Source organism: Bos javanicus, chromosome 23 (genome assembly GCF_032452875.1).
Source record: "Bos javanicus breed banteng chromosome 23, ARS-OSU_banteng_1.0, whole genome shotgun sequence".
Taxonomy (NCBI): domain Eukaryota; kingdom Metazoa; phylum Chordata; class Mammalia; order Artiodactyla; family Bovidae; genus Bos; species Bos javanicus.
In genome coordinates, this window is record NC_083890.1 from 13,945,371 (window position 1) to 13,964,804 (window position 19,434).

The 19,434-nt window shown below is 42.4% G+C and overlaps 1 non-coding gene and 1 pseudogene across 1 annotated transcript; one reads left to right on the top strand and one right to left on the bottom strand.

Annotated features, from left to right (window-relative positions):
* Positions 1 to 16,748: 16,748 nt before the first annotated feature.
* Positions 16,749 to 16,856, bottom strand: LOC133237108 (U6 spliceosomal RNA). Its single transcript, XR_009733139.1, has one exon. It is a non-coding gene; the product is annotated as a U6 spliceosomal RNA (small nuclear RNA).
* Positions 16,857 to 18,413: 1,557 nt separating this feature from the next.
* Positions 18,414 to 19,026, top strand: LOC133235873 (large ribosomal subunit protein eL42-like; annotated as a pseudogene).
* Positions 19,027 to 19,434: the final 408 nt, after the last annotated feature.

The following is a 19,434-nucleotide window of genomic DNA, read 5'->3' on the forward strand; positions in this document are numbered from 1 at the left end:
TTTTCTGCAGCTCCTAGCATGGTGCATGATCAATCACAGTGCAGGTATAGTCAAGAAAGAGAGATCAAGTCCTCAAGTTCTCTAATTTAACACCGAGTATACAGAGGTCAGTCACAGGGAGGGAAAATGCGGGAAGATGGCCTGACAAACATGGGGATGACCATGTGCCTCCCCAAGTTTCTGCAGTAAAGGGTCAAAGGGCAGGACACTGCCACAGCCTCTGCACCTCCTCCTCCTCCTGCCCCAGTTCCAAGAAGAGAACAATGCAAGGCTGAGAAAAGTTTTTATCTACAACCCAGATCAGACCTCTCCCACCTCTGCCAGAATTCATCTCCTGCTGGCACACTGTATTTCTCCACTCCTCAATTATGCTAAAATCTCTCTCTCATGCCTGCCTCTAATTACACTTCAAAAGGCGCTCTCCTATTACCTTAATCATGTGACGGATGGGGTCATGTGTGGGCTGATGCCTGGCCCACACTCCCCAGACCCTCCAGGGTGCACAGCAGGTATGGTTTTCAGCCCCAGCACAGCAATTCTTCCCACCTGGAGCCAGAGGGTTTTCTCAGAAGCCAGGGGAGCTTGCTTGGCAAGGGTGAGGCGGTAAGCTGTTCAACGTTGGTGGTGGGGTGCCCGGAGGCAACCCTCACCCAGCGGGGTCATAGGAGGCAGCAGAATGACTGGGGGAGCATTCGGAGGCCTCGCTCACACAGTTCCCGAGGTGCGGGTGCAGAAGGACTGCACCCTCGTTGTGCGTGGCTGTCTTGCCTATGAGGACCCTGCTGTCCTGCCTTTTCTTTCTTCCCTGCCTCCTTCACTCTGCTTCATTGCACTTCCGGTTTCACCTTCCAAATAGACTGAAAGTGAAAGTGAAGTCGCTCGGTCGTGTCCGACTCTTTGCGACCCCATGGACAGAGGAGCCTGGTAGGCTACAGTCCATGGGATTTTCCAGGCAAGAATATTGGAGTGGGTTGCCATACCCAAATACTCATCCACCATCTACTTTGGAGAAATCTAAACTAAGACAGTTGGAGAGGAAAACAGAACCATTGCCAGCTTCACTCTCCTCCTCGTACGTCTCATTTACTCTCCCATCCCACTGAGAGCTTGCTCTGTCCCTGCCACTTGGAATCGCCAGGTCTTGCCAAATCCAGGGATCCTGTTCTATCACACTTGACCTCCAGGTACCAGTTGATGGACTATTTCCTCCTTGGAGCACACTCCTCTCCTGGCTTCGGGCACAGCCTTCTCTCCCATTTTCCTCTAACAATGGAAATTTCTGGTGGTAAGCTTTCCTCTTACCATGGTCTCATTCAAAGATGCCCCCCCCTTTTTTTCCTTCACTTTCCACTTAGGCATCCAGATTCCCCAAAGGCCATCCTTAGCCCTCTTCTCTTCTCATGCCTCACATTCCCTGGGGAACCACCAACTTCCCTGGCTTCCATTCCAACAAATGCCAGTGATGCCCCATCCTCACATCCTGGCCAGACCTCTGGGCTGAGCCTCCTCCTGTGCAAACCTGCCCACCGGGTGGAGCCTCGTGAATGTTCTGCGCATCCTCAGATAGTGCTTCACAGGTGGCTCAGTGGTAAAGAACCCGCCTGCCAATGCAGGAGACTCAAAAGACTTGGGTTCGATCCGTGGATCAGGAAGATCCTCTGGAGAAGGGAATGACAACCAATTTCAATATTTTTGCCTGGAGAATTTCATGGACAGAGGAGCCTGGCGGGCCACAGTCCATGAAGTCGCAGAGAGTCGGATATGACTGAGAGACCGAATACGCATTCACCAACTGAAGTCTTTGTGGTGGTACATTTCCCCCTAAGAAGTCTGGAAGAGAAGGATAGAAGAGAGGCAGGAATGTGAGGAGGTGGGATTGGACAAGGTTCTGCCTGTCTCTACCTTGGTAAGTACGCTAACCAAATGGAAGGTGAATGGAGGAAACTAGTGAAAAGAAAGGTAGCAAAGATATGGGAGAAGCCGAGGTTCTGAGAAGGCAGAGGGGAATGATTAAAAGGAAGGAAGGAGGAAGGTTCAGATTCAGATACTTGCAGGTGCCAGGGAAACATGCTCATGTCACCCTCGCTACTTAGCCTGTTCCCTGCTTGAACCAGGAGGCTAGATCATTTGCTGGGGGTAGAGTGAAACGGAGCATTCGAGAGCAGAGGCAAACGTTTGGAATGGGGCACCAGTTAGGCTGCAATAATGGAAAGCACAACACAAGCTGGCTTTAAGAAAACAAGCTGGAGGGAGTTCCCCGGTGTGGTCCCGGGGTTAAGAATCCACCTGCCAATGCAGGAGACACAGGTTCGATCCCTGGTCTGGGAAGATCCCACATGCTGCAGAGCAACAGTCCATGTGCCAAACTATTGAGCCCTCACACCACAAGAGAGGAGCCCCTGCTCACTGCATCTAGAGAAAGCCCGCGTGCAGCAAGGAAGACTCAGCACAGACATAAATAATAAACAAAATTTTTTTATAAAAGAAAATGAGTAGATTGACTGATACAACCTGACAGTCTAAAGGCAGGCTTGGATGCAGGCATCGTTTGGCCCAGAGAGTCAGGATTCCATCTGACTCCTGAACTGCACCTTCCGGCCCTCACAGTTACAAACACCATGTCCTCCCTGTAACACCCAGAGGGATGTGGTCTCCTCTCAGACTCCAGCAGAAGACAGGGGATGCTTATTTCCCAGAAGCCCCTACAATTGTCTCTTGGTGTCTCATTGGCCCAAATTGGAAGATGTCCGTGGTGAACCAATCACCATATCCAGAGAAACAGGAGAGCTGATTGGCTGAAGCCCACTGCTGGAAATGCAAAAGAAGCAAACCCACCCAAATAACAGCACTGAGACTCGGAGAGGGGCACTGCCTTAAAGGAAAATTTGGGTGCTTTTGGAGGAAAAGGTTAAGGTGGAGGGTGGCAGGGAACAGATGCGGTAAGTCAACCAACAAATGTCCGCCACAGTTCATTTCCGGGGAAAATGTGAGAAGCAACTGCTGAAATATTTGTCAAGGTGGCAGGGGTAGAGTAGGATAATTAAGTAGTTTAGAAACTGCAGGAGGGGATTAAGGACAGAAAGGAAATTGTAAATGAGTTTAGCGACTGTTGTAAGCTAATGACCACTCAAGAAAGAAATCCAGTAACCTAGCAACAATCATACTACCTTAAAGGAAGACCAGGTGCATTCAAACACCAAACACACTCAAACCACAAACCCTGACGGTTAAAATACAAGACAGTAGATGTGGGTGTCTGAATCTTGTTACATGAAGTCAGAGAGTTATAGTCCTTGAAGAGTAACATTTCTGCATGGAGCCAAGACAGAAATATAGGTGAAAAAGGAAAGAAGCTAGGTGAAAGGGGACATTATACTGAAACCTGAAATTAATTACCATATTTTCATATGTGTTACCACCCGGTTGCTATTATTTTATATATATGATTTAAATGGGTTTCTCTGGTGGCTCAGACAGTAAAGAATCTGCCTACAATGCAGGAGACCTGAGTTTGATCCCTGGTTCGGAAAGATTCCCTTGGAGAAGGAAATGGCTACCCACTCCAGTATTCTTGCCTAGAGAATTCCATGGACAGAGGAGCCTGGCGGGCTACAGTCCATGGAGTTGCACAAGTTGGACATGAACTGAGTGACTTTCACACATGATTTAAATAGCACCATGACAGTCCTGATTAGACCACATAGGGCCAAAGAAGAACTAATTATGTCAGCCTTAGTGTCTGCCCAGGAATGAGGAAGAAGGTGGCCTTCTCCCCTCCCAACTGTTTCTTTAATTATAAAAGTGTAGCCCTCTTTGTTTTGGGGGCCACTGAGCTCCCCTGCCTGCCTGCTTGTATTAACATCTCCCACAAGCATGCTATGCTAATAAACTCACTCTTTGCCACTTTGCCTCATGCTGAATTCTTGCTGCGATGAGACAAAAGAAGCCAAGTGTCAGTCAGTTCTGACACCAAGTGAGCAGTTGTAATCAAAAGAGTTCTAGTCCCTTTCTAGTCAGGGATCATGGGTTCAAGTCCCAAACTGAGATGTAGGTGGGTTCAAGTCCCAGTCCATGGGTTCGAGTCCCACCCAAAAAGGAGTGTGGCTTCAAAGGTGTGTTGTGCTCAGGTAGGGTTCTGATGCTTATGAACAGAGAAATCTGTACTGGCTTCACACCTCTTGGTTTTATGACTGTCTGCAGCAGGCTGGTGGTAGGAGAGGAAAAGGTGAATGATAGGATTGATCCAAAGTTGGAGGATTGGCCTGCGAGGACAACTAGGCAAGATGCAAGCTGAGGGTAACAGAGGGCTTGAAATGATGGATGGGGAAGCTGAGAATTTGGAAGGGAGCTGATCAGATCAGATCAGATCAGTCGCTCAGTCATGTCTAACTCTTTTCGACCCCATGAATCGCAGCACGCCAGGCCTCCCTGTCCATCACCAACTCCCAGAGTTCACTGAGACTCACGTCCATCGAGTCAGCGATGCCATCCAGCCATCTCATCCTCTGTCGTCCCCTTCTCCTCCTACCCCAATCCCTCCCAGCATCAGAGTCTTTTCCAATGAGTCAACTCTTCACATGAGGTGGCCAAAGTACTGGAGTTTCAACTTTAGTATCATTCCTTCCAAAGAAATCCCAGGGCTGATCTCCTTCAGAATGGATGAGTTGGATCTCCTTGCAGTCCAAGGGACTCTCAAGAGTCTTCTCCAACACCACAGTTCAAAAGCATCAATTCTTCAGCACTCAGCCTTCTTCACAGTCCAACTCTCACATCCATACATGACCACAGGAAAAACCATAGCCTTGACTGGACGGACCTTTGTTGGCAAAGTAATGTCTCTGCTTTTTCAAAATGCTATCTAGGTTGGTCATAACTTTCCTTCCCAGGAGTAAGCATCTTTTAATTTCATGGCTGCAGTCACCATATGCAGTGATTTTGGAGCCCAGAAAAATAAAGTCTGACACTGTTTCCACTGTTTCCCCATCTATTTCCCATGAAGTGGTGGGACCAGATGCCATGATCTTTGTTTTCTGAATGTTGAGCTTTAAGCCAACTTTTTCACTCTCCACTTTCACTTTCATCAAGAGGCTTTTGAGTTCTTCTTCACTTTCTGCCATAAGGGTGGTGTCATCTGCATATCTGAGGTTATTGATATTTCTCCCAGCAATCTTGATTCCAGCTTGTGCTTCTTCCAGCCCAGGGTTTCTCATGATGTACTCTGCATAGAAGTTAAATAAACAGGGTGACAATATACAGCCTTGACGAACTCCTTTTCCTATTTGGAACCAGTCTGTTGTTCCATGTCCAGTTCTAACTGTTGCTTCCTGACCTGCATACAAATAAGATAAAAATGAAGCAGTTCAGGGACTGAATGTTTAGAAGAACTCATAGAAGCTTGGGTGGGAGGAAGAGGAGACTGTGAATGCTGCCGAGAGACAGTGAGAGAGATGCAGTGAGCTAGAGAGACAAAGCTAGCAAGAAAGAGTGAGGGTGGGATACTGGCGTTTAAAATTCAGAGTGAGACAGTGATGGAAAGGGGTTTCCCAGGTTCTGTTTTCTCAATGAAGACATAATGACACACAGGTCATGGTAGGCTTGATGTTGTTGTTTTAGTTGCTAAGTCGTGTCTGACTCTTTTGCGACCCCATGGACAGTAGCCCACCAAGCTCCTCTGTCCATGGGACTTCCCAGGCAAGAACACTAGAGTGGGTTGCCATTTCCTTCTCCAGGGGGTCTTCCCAATCCAGAGATTGAACCCACGTCTCTTCCATTGGCCGACAGATTCTTTACCAATGAGCCACTGGGGAAGCAGTGAGCTTGATAACAACCCAGTAAACATCTAAAAACCCCCCACCAGCCTCAGAAATATGAGACATGTCACCAAGGTTTCATCTGCCTGGGTGTCCTGTTGGTTCAGCTGGATTTTTTGGACAGAAGGGTCCCTGGGGGCTACTGGCCATCCCTCTGTCTCCAAAATTATCTATAAAACTCAGAGACCACCTCAGTTTTCCTTCAGTCAGGGGTTTTGAAAAAGTTTGTTTTGTTTTGTTGTTTTTGTTATTTTGCTTTTTTCTTCCAGGATGGGTCAAGTCACCTTAGTTCTTGAGACAGAAAGGAATGGAAAAGAAGTATGCCATGAATAGCATACATACTATATGTTCTAGCTTTTTTATTTTTTAATCAAACACATGCTCTAGGCTAAGTAGATGTGTACAAAATTTCTAACAGCATGTGCAGGCAGAAGGAGTCTTAGATGGAATCTAAATTTCTAGCTGACTGGCTTGACCACTGACAGGTTCTGTGAATTAAATCCAATTGTTTAAATATACAGACCCTCGGTTTCTATATATATGCAATGAGCTTATTTATGGCTGTATATCAGGGGTCAGCAAACTTTTCCTCTAAAGGACCAGAGACTAAAGATCTTAGGTTTGGTGGGTCTCCATTGCATCTACCCTGCTGCTATAGCAGGAAAGTGGCCACAGATAATATGCTAAACAGTAAGTGTGGCTGTGTTCCAATATGACTTCATTTACAAAAACAATCACAGAATAATTATAAAATGCAGAACTATAAAACTCTAGATGATAATGTAGGAGAAAACCTAGATGGCCCTGGGTATGGTGATGACTTCTTAGACACAACACCAGAGACATGATCCATGGAAAAAATAGACTTCATTAAAATTAGATTATTTCTGCCCTGTGAAAAACAATGTCAGGAGAATGAGAAGATCAGCCACAGCCTGGGAGGAAACATTTGCCAAAGACACATCTTCTGAAGGATGGTGGCCCAAAATATACAAAAGCTCCTAAAACTTAACAGTAGGAACACATACAACCCAACTTAAAAAATGGGCCAAAGAGCTTAACGGACACCTCGTCAAAGAAGATATAGAGGTGGCAAGAAGCATATGAAAAGATGCTCTGCATTGTAATTCTTCAGGGAAATGAAAGTTAAAACAATAATGAGATTTCTCCACACACTTACTAGAATGGCCGAAGTCCAAAACGATGACAACGCCAAATGCTATTGAGGATGTGGAGCAACAGGAATGCTCATTCATTGCTGGTGGGGATGCAAAATGGTACAGCCACTTTGGAAGACAGTTCGGTGGTTCCATATAAAACTAAACACAGTCTTGCTATACAATCCAGCAACTGCACTCCTTGGCATCTATCAAAGGAGTTCAAAAGTTATGTTCACACAAAAACCTGCATAAAGATGTTTCTAGTGGCCTTATTTATAATCGTCAACCCTTGAAAGCAACCAAGATGCTGTTCAGTAGGTGAATAAATGAATAAGCTGTGGTACCTCCAGGCAATGATCTGCTCTGCCAGGTGAAAGAGCAGGGCTCTACTCAGCCCTTTGGATGCCAAGTCCCCTACCTTTTGCCCTCACCTGTGCCTGGTACAGCCCTGCAGTACCAGATAGTGGCATCATTTGCTTCCAAAAAACTACACAAATTACACTACATTCATTGCAAATATGGTCGAAAGCTTCTCATGTTGTAACATCTGCATGCGTGCTAAGTCACTTCAGGCGTGTCTGACTCTTTGCGACCCTATTACCTGTAGACTGCCAGGCTCCTCTGTCCATTGGATTCTCCAGGCAAGAATACTGGAGTGGGTTGCCATGTCTTCCTCCAAGGGAACTTCCTGACCCAGGGATTGAACCCTCATCTCTTACGTCTCCTGCATTGGCAGGCAGGTTCTTTACCAATAGTGCTGCCTGGGAAACCCGTAGAGGGCTATTAAAAGAAAACAGATACTGATGCCCATTTAGGCCTGATGGAAAGGGAGAGAAATGAGGAGAGAGATTTAAAATGGGGATGACATGTGGGTAAAGCTGATGTATTAATTAGAGTACCTATTGCTAGCCACCAGAATTAACTTTTATGGTCGAGCCACTAAAAAGTCTTTGATTTATTTTTCATCTGCTTCACAGTTTGATGCATATTAGGGAAAACTCCATGCAGTCATTCAAGGACCCAATTGTCTTACATCATAAGACTCCACCATCTTTTAGGAAGATGCCCTTTTCTGCATTCAACTAGAGCTAGAAAAGCGTGGGAAAATGGGAGCACAGAGAATTTTGTAGGAGGGTTTATGGGTCATGCCTAAAGATAGCAACATCACTTCTATTTATGTTTCCTTGGCCAACTAATTCATGGCCAAATTGTAAATGAGGTAGGGAAATCCGTCAGTCCAGACAAAAAAGAAACAGGTTTGCTGGACATATAGGAAGACTGTGACAGCTGGGGACTAAATGAGGGACAAACATTACTCTCTACTCAAAATTACATTCCCAGTTGACAACTGAGTCTCTGTTCCTGTTGGGAAACAATTCTCTGTGGGCATTGTCCTCTGAGCAGAGAGCCTGAGAGCACTCTGGGTTTCTTTGTGGTGGTCCTGCAGATCATCAGAGGATGGAAAGAGTATCTCCCTCCAGAGCTGAAGGCACAATAGTTTGATGTCCAGGATAAAAAAGATAATGTCTCCCTCTGGGGCAAAAGTTAGACACATTTGCTTGCAGCCCCTTTAAAGACTGAAGTTCCCTATGCTTGGGGCTCCTCAGGGGTGAAGGAAAACTATTATGTGGTCAGCATCCACTGAATGCCCTGCATTGCCCCATGGCACTTGGTGGGCAAGGGGAACCTGTGCAGACTTGAGGCTCATGCTGCTTGTTCTGCTATGAGTAATCAAGTCCCTCGTTTCTACCCAGGCATTCTGTGTCTCCCCGAAGCAACCATTAAACGGTACCAGGGTAACTTGTCAGCTTGCCAGTAAGGTAAAATCTCAGGTCCTTCTGTTTTTGAGAGTTACCTGATCAAATGTATCATGGTTAGCATCGAGTAGATGCCTCTGGCTCAGTAACCTTTGCTAGATTTAGGGAACCCCAAGCGGCAGACTTCACTCACACTTAAGTTGAGCACCCTGTGCGCAGTTAGATGAAATGACATCGGTGGTGACAGTGTCAACTATGAAGCATAGGCACTTGTAACCTGATCAGGGTCTCTACATTGTGCAGCTTCAGGGAACTATTCACACCACAGTCTAGAAATATGCAGTGTGACTACTCCCACTATTGCAGTATTTCATTGTTCCTAACAGTTGTTGGGTGTATTTTCGCATTATTTTTGGTGCCATTGTGTATGTGTGTGTGTGGGGGGGGTGGGGAGGATGGGGTGGAGGGAAGCTGCCAATTAAGCCAAGACAGAAATGCTCTTTTATATTGATTTCTTACTGTATATTTATTGAAAGAGCTCTTTAATACTTATTGAGACAGATTTATCATATCTCAACCTTGTATATACAAAGGAAAAAATAACCATTCCTATTCAACGTTACACTGGAAGATCTAGCTAGTACAATAAGAAAAAAAGAAAAGGCATAAGAATTGGAAAAGAGGAAATAAAACTATCTCTGGTTGCAGACAACATGATTGTTTATAGAAAATTGTTTATAGAAATCAACAATAGACAATTTATATTGTTTATAGAAAATCTTAAAGAATCTGAAATAAAAGTTGGTAGTGTATTTATCTTGGTTGGAGGATAGAAGGTGAATATATAAAAATAAAATGTATTTTCATATACTACTGAGGAATTATTGTAAATTAAAACAATTCCATTTGTAATAGCACTAAAAAAAGCCCATGAAATATTTAGAGATAAATCAAATATATGCAAGGTTATGCTTAAAACTATAAACATTACTGAGAGAAATAAAAGACTGTGTTCATGGGTTGGAAGACTCAATATTGTCAAGGTATCAATTTCTTCAAATTGATAAGTTCGACATAACCCCCAAATTGCAAAGTTCTAGAGCGTTTTTTTGTGTGTGATAGAAATGGAAAGTTGATTCTAAAATTTATGAGGAAAAGCAAAGAACAAGAATAGTCGAGATAATTTTAAAAAACAAGAACAAGTTTGGGGGACTTACACTATTTCAAGATTTATTATAAAGCTACAGCCATCAAGAAAGCATGAAACTGGCCATAGTTTAGACAGATCAGTGGAAAAGAACATAGACTCACATGTTCAATTGATTTTCAATAAAATTTGAAAGGCATTTACATGGATAAAAAGTTTTTCAATAAACAATAATGAAACAATAGGATATTAACCTATAATCTTGAACCATATACAAAACATAACTTGAAATGGATTATAGACCTAATTGTAAAAACCTAAAACCCAAAAAGGGGCTTCCCTGGTAGCACAGCTGGTAAAGAATCCACCTGCAATGCAGGAGACCCTGGTTCGATTCCTGGGCCAGGGAAGATCTCTTGGAGGAGGGCATGGCAACCCACTCCAGTATTCTTACCTGGAGAATCCCCATGGACAGAGGAGCCTGGTGGGCTACAGTCCACGGGGCCACAAAGAGTCAGACACAACTGAAGTGACTTAGCACATAGCACACAAAACCCATAAAACTTCTTCAGAAAACCCAGGAGAACATCTTTGTTACCTTGAGTTTGGCAAAGATTTCTTAGGACACAAAAAGCATGAGCCATAAAAGAAAAAAAAAAACTTGACAAATTGGACTTCGTGAAAATTAATTATTCTGCTCTTGGGAAGACACTGTCAAGAAAATGAAGATAGACCACAGACTTAGATAATATTTGCCAAACATCTGATAAAGGATGCCCAGAATATAAAGAACTCTCATAGCTCAATAAGAATATAATCCAACTAAAAATGATGTGAGGGACTTCCCCGGTGGTCCAGTGGTTGAGAATCTGCCTCCTCGTGCAGGAGACAGGGGTTCAATCCCTGGTCTGGGAAGGTCCACGTGATCTAAGCCCACGTGCCACAACTGCTGAAGCTTGCACACTAGAGCCCATCCCTGCAACAAGAAGCCCCAGCACCACAGCTAGAGAGTAGCCCTGCCCCTCGCTGCAGCTAGAGATAGCCCACTTGCAGCAACAAAGACTCAGCACAGCCAACAAATAAATAATTTTAAAAAATGATCTGAACAAACATTTCTTCAAAGGAAGTATATAAACAGCAAATAAGGCCATGGAAAGATGCCCAACATCATTAGGAAAATGCAAATTAAAGACAGAATGAGATACCACTATAAATTAAGAGAATGCCTATACTTTAAAAAAGCTGATCATACTAAGCCCTGGTGAGGTTGCAGAGTAACTAGAATTTTTGTTCACTGCTGGTGGGAATGTAAAATAATGCAGACACTTTGGAAAGCAGTTCAGCCATTTGTTATAAAGTTAAACATAGACTCACCATATGACCCAGAAATCCTACTCCTAAGTATTTACCCATGAGAAATAAAACTGTATTCATATTAAAGCCTATACCTAAACATTTATAGCTTTGTTCATAGTTGCCAAAAATGAAAAACAATCCAAATGTTCTTCTATTGTGAATGGATAAACAAACCCTGCTACAATCACATAATGGAATACTACTCAACAATAAAAAGAAATGAACTGCTGATAAATGCAAAAACACGGTGCTCAGTGAAACAAAATGCTGCATGACATTACAGAAAGGAGAAAGCAATAGAGAGAGAAAACAGTGGTTGCCGAGGGCTTGGAGTGTGGGTGGGGGACTGGACATAAAGGGGGAATAAGGAAATTTTAAAAATATTCTCTCTCTTGATTTCAGAGGTGGATATATGACATTATACATTTTTATCAATTCATAGATTTGCACACCTAAAAAGGGTATATTTTATAATATGTAAAAGTGAAATTGCTCAGTCATGTCCAACTCTTCGTGACCCCATGGACTGCATCCTACCAGGCTCCTCCATCCACGGGATTTTCCAGGCAAGAGTACTGGAGTGGGGTGCCATTGCCTTCTCCAATAATATGTAAAGTTTACCTTAATAAATCTGACTTAAATTTGTAAACACTGGTTGAGGGTTCCTTAATTTTTTCCCATAGAATTCAAGTCCTCTGAATTATTTTCAATGAGAGTTGATGTCAGAGTATTTTCACACTCTATCATTCTCTGGGGAATCAGCACCTATTCTTAAGAGGGCTCCAATATTGCATCTGTGATTTTCCTTCAAGCTGCTGATGCTCATCCTATAAGTTTTGATGCTGAATCTTTACTGATCTAACTAAAAGATGTCAAATAAAATGTTTGCAGACCATCAGGACTCATTTCCGGTGGCATACTGGTCAATTGCAAATCCTCTACATTTTGGCCAACAGACTGCTTAGAGACAATTTAAACATGGGCTAATATCCATCTGAAGTTTGTGCACAGGCAGGCAACAATAACTGCATTGCAGCTGCCACCTGGATAACAGCAATTGTAAGAATCTGTTAAAATCTCAGGTATTAGAATGTGAATGTGCTGATATTCACGTTGGTCAGATATTATTACGGGAAAAGTCTACATGGTGAAGCTGGACTGCAGAGCTCCTTTTGAAAATCTGTTGAAATAGTGATGTGATAGAATATTTTTAATTAGTTTTACAATTTTTTTTTCAGAGAACTACGTTTTCAATTGGTTTAGGTAATGTGTATGCATGATACAAAGTCCAAATTGTAAAACAGAGTACATGAAAAGTCTCTCTCTAACCCCTTGACCCTCAGACACCAAGTTTGCTCCCTGAGAGAACCACTGTTGGGGGGACCCCGTATGTCTGAATGGATTGAGAAGGCAGAGGCTAAAGAAGTGGGAGGAGCAAAAGGCCATTTGTCAACTAAGAAGAAAAGACATTAGTCTGGTGGCAGAGGTGCAGGAAATAAAGCCATAAATTCAGATAGTGGGGATGTATGTCATTGAGAATTGAGCTCAGTTACAAATGCAAGCAATCTAAGAAACAGTAACTTAAGACAAAGACATATTTTTCTCATATAAAAGAAGTCTGGGTGAGCACTTAAGGGCTGATACAGCTGTTCAATTATGTCATTAATTCTCAGGCCTCTTCTATATTTCTGCTCTACCATCTTTAGAAGGTAGTCTCAGGTAGCAAAAGTGGCCAGTGTTGCTCCAGCCATCATATCCAGATACCAGAGGAAAAAGAAAAAGAAGAAAGGGCAGCAGCACAGGTGCTTGTTATCTCCTTTTTGTCCCGATTCATTTCAGCTCTGCTCTTCTCCTTTCCCATCTGCTCTCTGTTTCAGCGGGCTGGCCTGTGTGGGCTACATCAGTGGCTTTCTTGCCCTTGGTATTTGGATAGGTTCAGCCAACAGGACCCATTGCAGGAATTAGAATGTGAGAAGAGAATGGGCTCAGGACTCTTTCCTTCACTGACTCCCTTTCTACAAAGTCACATCTGGCTGACTGCCACCCGAAGGCCACTGTTCTCAAGGCACTCTGCTCTACCTGACCCTCTGCTTCCCAGCACAGAAAGAGATAACAGTTTGGCTGAGCCTAATCTCGTGTCTGTGCTTGTGCTCAGTGGTGCCTGACTCTGCAATCCCATGAACTGCAGCCCACCAGGCTCCCCTGTCCATGGAATTTTCCGGGCAAGAATAGTGGAGTGGGTTGTCATTTCCGACTCCAGGGGGTCTTCCAGATCCAGGAACTGAACCCATGTCTCTTGCGTCTCCTGCACTTGCAGGCAGATTCTTTGCCACTGCATACTAATCTTGTACTCCTGTTCTATTCTTCATGATTTCTGTACGTTCTGCTCACATGTTTATCAAGCCCCATAATATATAAAACCTTTCATGTTATCCTAATTTCAGTGTTCCAGCTGCTTCCCTGCTAGAATTCAGAATGATATATAAGTCACAGGCCTGCTGAGTCAGCCTCTTTTAAGAAGTCTTCCTAAAAGCTTCACTCAACAATTTCTTCTCACAGTTAGAAGTTAGATGGCCATTCTGCTGAAGGGATGTAGGGATATACATATGGCTTATTGTTGGTTGTCAGGGGACTGGTCATTAATAATGAAGAAGGAGGACTAGACAGAGCAGGCAGCTAGATGGTTCTCTTATAAGAGGGATAGAGGGAAAAATAAAGATGCCCCTCAACCCAGTGCCCTGTTGACAACCTGGAGGGGTGGGATGGGATGGAAGGTGGAAGGGAGGTTCAAGAGGGAGGGGACATGTGTATACCCCTGAGAAACATTAATTTGTCATTAACCAGTCTGAAGGGAGAGGCACAATGCATCAGTCATTGAATTTCCAGTAGCTGTCACATTTTAAAAGTGGAAGTCGCTTAGTCTTGTCCAACTCTTTGCAACCCCATGGATTATACAGTCCATGGAATTCTCTAGGCCAGAATACTGGAGTGGGTAGCCTTTCCCTTCTCCACGGGATCTTCCCAACCCAGGGATCAAACCCAGGTCTCCCGCATTGCAGGCCGATTCTTTACCAGCTGAGCCACAAGGAAAGACCCACATTTTAAAGGTTACTGTCAAATTCATAGGCAACTGCCCTTGAAGTTTCCAAACTTTGAAGGTCTTTGTCTCCCCTCTCTTACACAGCCTCTTGTAGAATCTGATTAAAAATAGACCTTTTTAACTCCGAAAAAACACACACAAACCATATGCACAATTGTTTAATGACATTCTTTCTGCACAAAAATCCAGTGCAATAAAGTTTTTTTTTTTTCCTTTTTTTTTTTTTTTTAAAGCATAGCATAGTTGTTATGAAATTGTGTCCTGGAGCTAAACTACTTAAGTTTGAAATCTGGCTCCACATATACCAGTGGTGTGTCCTTGAGCAAGTTATCTAGCCCCCATGTGTGTTTCCTTATCCATAAAGTAGATAGAGTGGCCGTGAGGAGGTACTTGGCAGACCTTCTAGTTCAAGGAGCACAGTGGCTGAAGGTCCCCACTGCTGCACTTTGGAATCCACTGTGGCGTTTGTGACCCAGCCACTTCTCCCATGGGCTTCTCCCCACCAATGATGGGGTATGGCAGGGATACCAAGGCGGGCTCATTTCTGGAAGATCCTAGATTCCATCAGCTAACATCAGCTTGAAGACAATCCTCTCCTGAGCTTTGGTGAACTTCATTAAGCCTGCTCTGCTATCCAAGAACATTCTACCAACCTTTCTTCTCCCTTTCACTCAGGGTTAAACTTGGGCTGTGATCTAGTGACTCCCCCAGCCCTTACCAGCTCCCCTTCACTTCCTTTCTCAAAGGCATTTTACTTAATAAAATCTTTGCACGTTTATTCTGGTCTTGGTATCTGCTTCTCAGAGGACCTGGACTAACACAGTAGGGATAACACTAGTTCCTGCCTCTCACTGAGTTGTTGAGAGGATAAAGGAGTTAATTCATTTACTGTGCTTACAATAGTATTTGACAAATGGTAATAATTCAATCCATTTAAGTTATTAAAGACCAGATCTTACATGACTACTATTATAGCAGACTAGATAATCCCCCAAGTCTTTCATTATTAAATACCATAAAATTATGTTGAAATACAGAAAATAGTCTTCTACCTGCATAGTTGAACTTATAAAAAATAAAAAACCCCAGGGGCAAAATGGAGAGGGACGTAAACACCAGAGCAGTAGTCCTGAGTTCACAGTGTAGCTGTCACCAGAGAATTTCATGACAACTTTGAATGTAAAGCTGAGAATTGTCAAAGAGCTTTAGAACAAAAGTGGGGACTAAAAGCCAAACTATCAGCAAAAAGAGATCAAGGAAGCTTGTCTATCTTCACTTATATCTGGATAAAGGGAAAAGATTCCTTAAGACACCTGCCCTCACTGAAGGCAGAGTTTGGCATTTATACCACTCTCGTGGCTGAGAACTCCCAAGCTGGTAATACCAGTGGCAGAGTGAATACAAGTCCTCTTGCAGGGATAACTGGATTCTCAGGGTTCTTTTCGACATAGCCCTGAAGATGATTTCACAATCCAAAACTGCAGAACCAACAAGGAAATAACCCACCATGAGTGCTGGTGTGAGGAGCAGGATTAGATTCCCAACAATTTAAGGTAGTTATTTTTAATATTTTATTTAATCTCTGGCTGATATAATCTATCACATTAAAGAACAGAATTAAAAACAAAATATAACCAAAAATTGAGACTCTCAAAAAGAACCAAACAAAAGTTTTAAAGACTCTCCTATCTGAGTTTCTTTAGAAAGCAGAGCTGAAAGCAAGGATTAGGCTATTGATTCAGGAGATGAAGCCTGTTGAGATAAAGGCAAGGAAGAAAGGGGAAGTGGGCCAAGGAAAGACGTGGAGCAAGGTGATAGGGTATGTTACAGAGCTGGCCACTACTTGATAAGCCATGGAGAAACAGCTGGTCACTTGGCAGGAATTTGGCCTAGCACCCAGGACGTCTCTGGAAACTTTTCAGAAAGAAACACTACCTCTATTTGGAAGGAGAATTTATCTCCCCCCAGCTCCCTCTTTTTTCCTGCTTCCAATTGCTCAAATCCGCTCCATGGAGAGTTAACCCATAAGTGCAGTGTTGCTCATCCTTTGATGTCACTCAGTAAACTAGATCCTCTGTCCAGAAGTAGAGGAACAGCTTGGTGCAGACCCCCTAGCATGTAGAAGGTGAAGCATTGTGATCCCAGGCCTCCAGCCAACTTGGGGAGCTCAGCAGAGATAGCAGAGTACCCGCACACTTGTGTGAGTTACTAGGAGTTGGAAGAACTTTGAGGATAGAGAGGCAGTTTGACTCTGAGGAGGTGAACAAGCTTAGATTCTGATATGAAATTAAAAATAGAGTCATCAAAATTAAATACTTCCCAGCAGATAGCTTGAATAGTATATGGATACAGCCAGAGACTAACTTGTAGATTTGAAAAGATAATTTAATAAGTTATACCTCTATGCTATATATATATATATATATAGAATGCTTCATAAATTTGTGTGTCATCCTTGTGCAGGGGACATGCTAATCCTCTCTGTATCATTTCAATTTTAGTCTATGTGCTGCCCTAAATAAGCATCTCTATGCTATATTCTGAATAAAGAAAAAAATAAGGCATGAAAGAGTGAAAAGATGAAATTTATATCCAATAGGAATTTCAGAAGGTGAGAGTAGACAGGAAGAGGTTACACTGATAAAGAACATGAATCCTTAGATTCAGTTTCTGTGATATTTTTGATGTCCAAGGACGGCTTTTGTATGCAGAGAAGGTGATTTTCATGTATTTGGGACTGATTTTTTTTTACAACTTTACCTACTGCAATTATAAATTTAAAAGCCTAGTTTTTCTTAAACTCCTAAATTCATAAGTTTTATTACACAATTTCATATCCAGTAAATTTTATATAAAATAGAGACAATTTCAGGGAAACTTTCACATAAATGGACTGATTACTTAAGGGAATCTGATTTTGAATATTATGTAAACTTGAATAGGACAGATTAATTACCTTTAAATACTTCAAATAATATTTATATGTTTAATGTATTCAGTTTTCTTTAAGACTTGGAATGTCCAAACTCAACAAAACTTCTAACTCAATACGCTAATCCTTCCCACATTGTTAAACAACTCTCTAATGCAGGTTCTTTTAACTACTCTACCACTGTTTATAAACTAAGTCACTTACATCATTCAACTTCAAATTAAGTGTTTAATTTGGAATCACAGGCCAATTTGTCATTCATTTTAATATGCAAATTCAATTATATTTTATAAGTATTTTAAATGCCAAACAGTGATCATCTTGATTGTAATACAAAATGATTAATGCCATGGGTTGGACATATTTCATATTTCTGGGGTTAAGAGACACAACCCACTGAGCTTTACTGTGACTTTAAAGTTCCTGAGCCAATAACTCAGGATGTTGGGCTGCCCAGGTGGCTTAGTAGCAAAGAATATGATTGTCACCTGGGGCTAGTTGGAGTTGCTTATTGAACAGACACATTTATTTCAGGAATGCCAGACCTGCAGCTGCCTATGTCCAGTGTGGTCCTTCCTGTATCACACATTGACATACTGAGTCCAGTTTTAGTAATCTCGAAATCACAGGAGACTCCATGTCTATATCCTTCAGGCAAGGTTGATACCTCCTCTTCCGATTACACAACCACATAATACTCTTTGTAATCTCTTTCCCCTTTTCTTTTTTTTTTATTTTATTTTTTAACTTTACAATATTGTATTGGTTTTGCCATATATCAACATAAATCCACCACAGGTATACACGTGTTCCCCATCCTGAACTCTCCTCTCTCCTCCCTCTCTGTACCATCCCTCTGGGTTGTCCCAGTTTGATCATTTGAATTTTTTAACCTCCAACCAGATAGCAACTGATTTTGTTCACTCATCTCATTACTCTCAGGCTGAACTCTATTTTCATTTTTTTCCTGTGTCTTTGGGTCACAGGTTTTGGCAATCTATAGTCTTTGGCTTTATGATTACAACAGTTGTAAATGGCATAAATAAAAATAGATGCACACTGAGACACACTGAAGCACAGAATATAACAATAAAGACAGAGAGACTATCTTGAAACAACCAGAGTTTTGTGCCAGTAGTGCTCCTACAAACATGGTGAACGTGCCTAAAACCTGCAGGACTTTCTGTAAGCAGTGTGGCAAGCACCAAGCCCTCAAAGTGGCACAATACAAGAAGGGCAGGAATTATGCATATGTCCAGGGAAAGTGGCATTATGAGAGGAAGCAGAGTGGCTATGGTGAGCAGACTAAGCCAATTTTCCAGGAAAAACTAAAATCACAAAGACTGTGCTGAAGTTGTAGATCAAAGGATTCTTGCTATTAAGAGATGTAAACATTTTGAACTGGGAGGATTTAAGAAGAGAAAAGGTCAAGTGATCCAGTTCTAAGCATCCTCCTTTGCTCTTATAAAGATACTACAGTCTTGAAGTAAAAAAAAGTAGAAAAATTACATCAAAGTGGAGTGATAGATAGCAGACTTCTAATTAACAACAGTTGAATAGTATCTTCAAAGCAAGAGAAAATAGTGAATCTGCACTTTTTTACTCAGTCAAGCTACCATTCAGGAATGGGAAAACAAAAGTCATTTTTAGAAAGGCGAAGTCTAAATTCATTAACACACACTGAAAAAAAAAACTGCTGAAGTACATGGATCCTTCCGTATGAAAACCCTTGCTATTTGCTATCTGAAACTAAGGAATGAAAAAGATTTGCATAACATGGCGTACTTTTCAATCTCAATACCCCAAATCATCATCCAAATCTAGGAACCCAAAAATTCAGATGCTGAAAACAACTCACACTAAAGAAAGAAATTAATTCACAAAGAAAGAAGTGAGCCTCAAGAAGGAATGATGAGCTAGGAAAATGACAAAGTGTATGGGTAAATCTGAATGATCCTTGATTGTTTAAAATAATAAAAAAAACAACCTGTTTTGGGGGAGTATAAAAACTACATAAATAAAGTATGCACTTGGAGAAGGCAATGGCACCCCACTCCAGTACTCTTGCCTGGAAAATCCCATGGATGGAGGAGCCTGGTGGGCTGCAGTCCATGGGGTCGCTAAGGGTCGGACACGGCTGAGCGACTTCACTTTCACTTTTCACTTTCATGC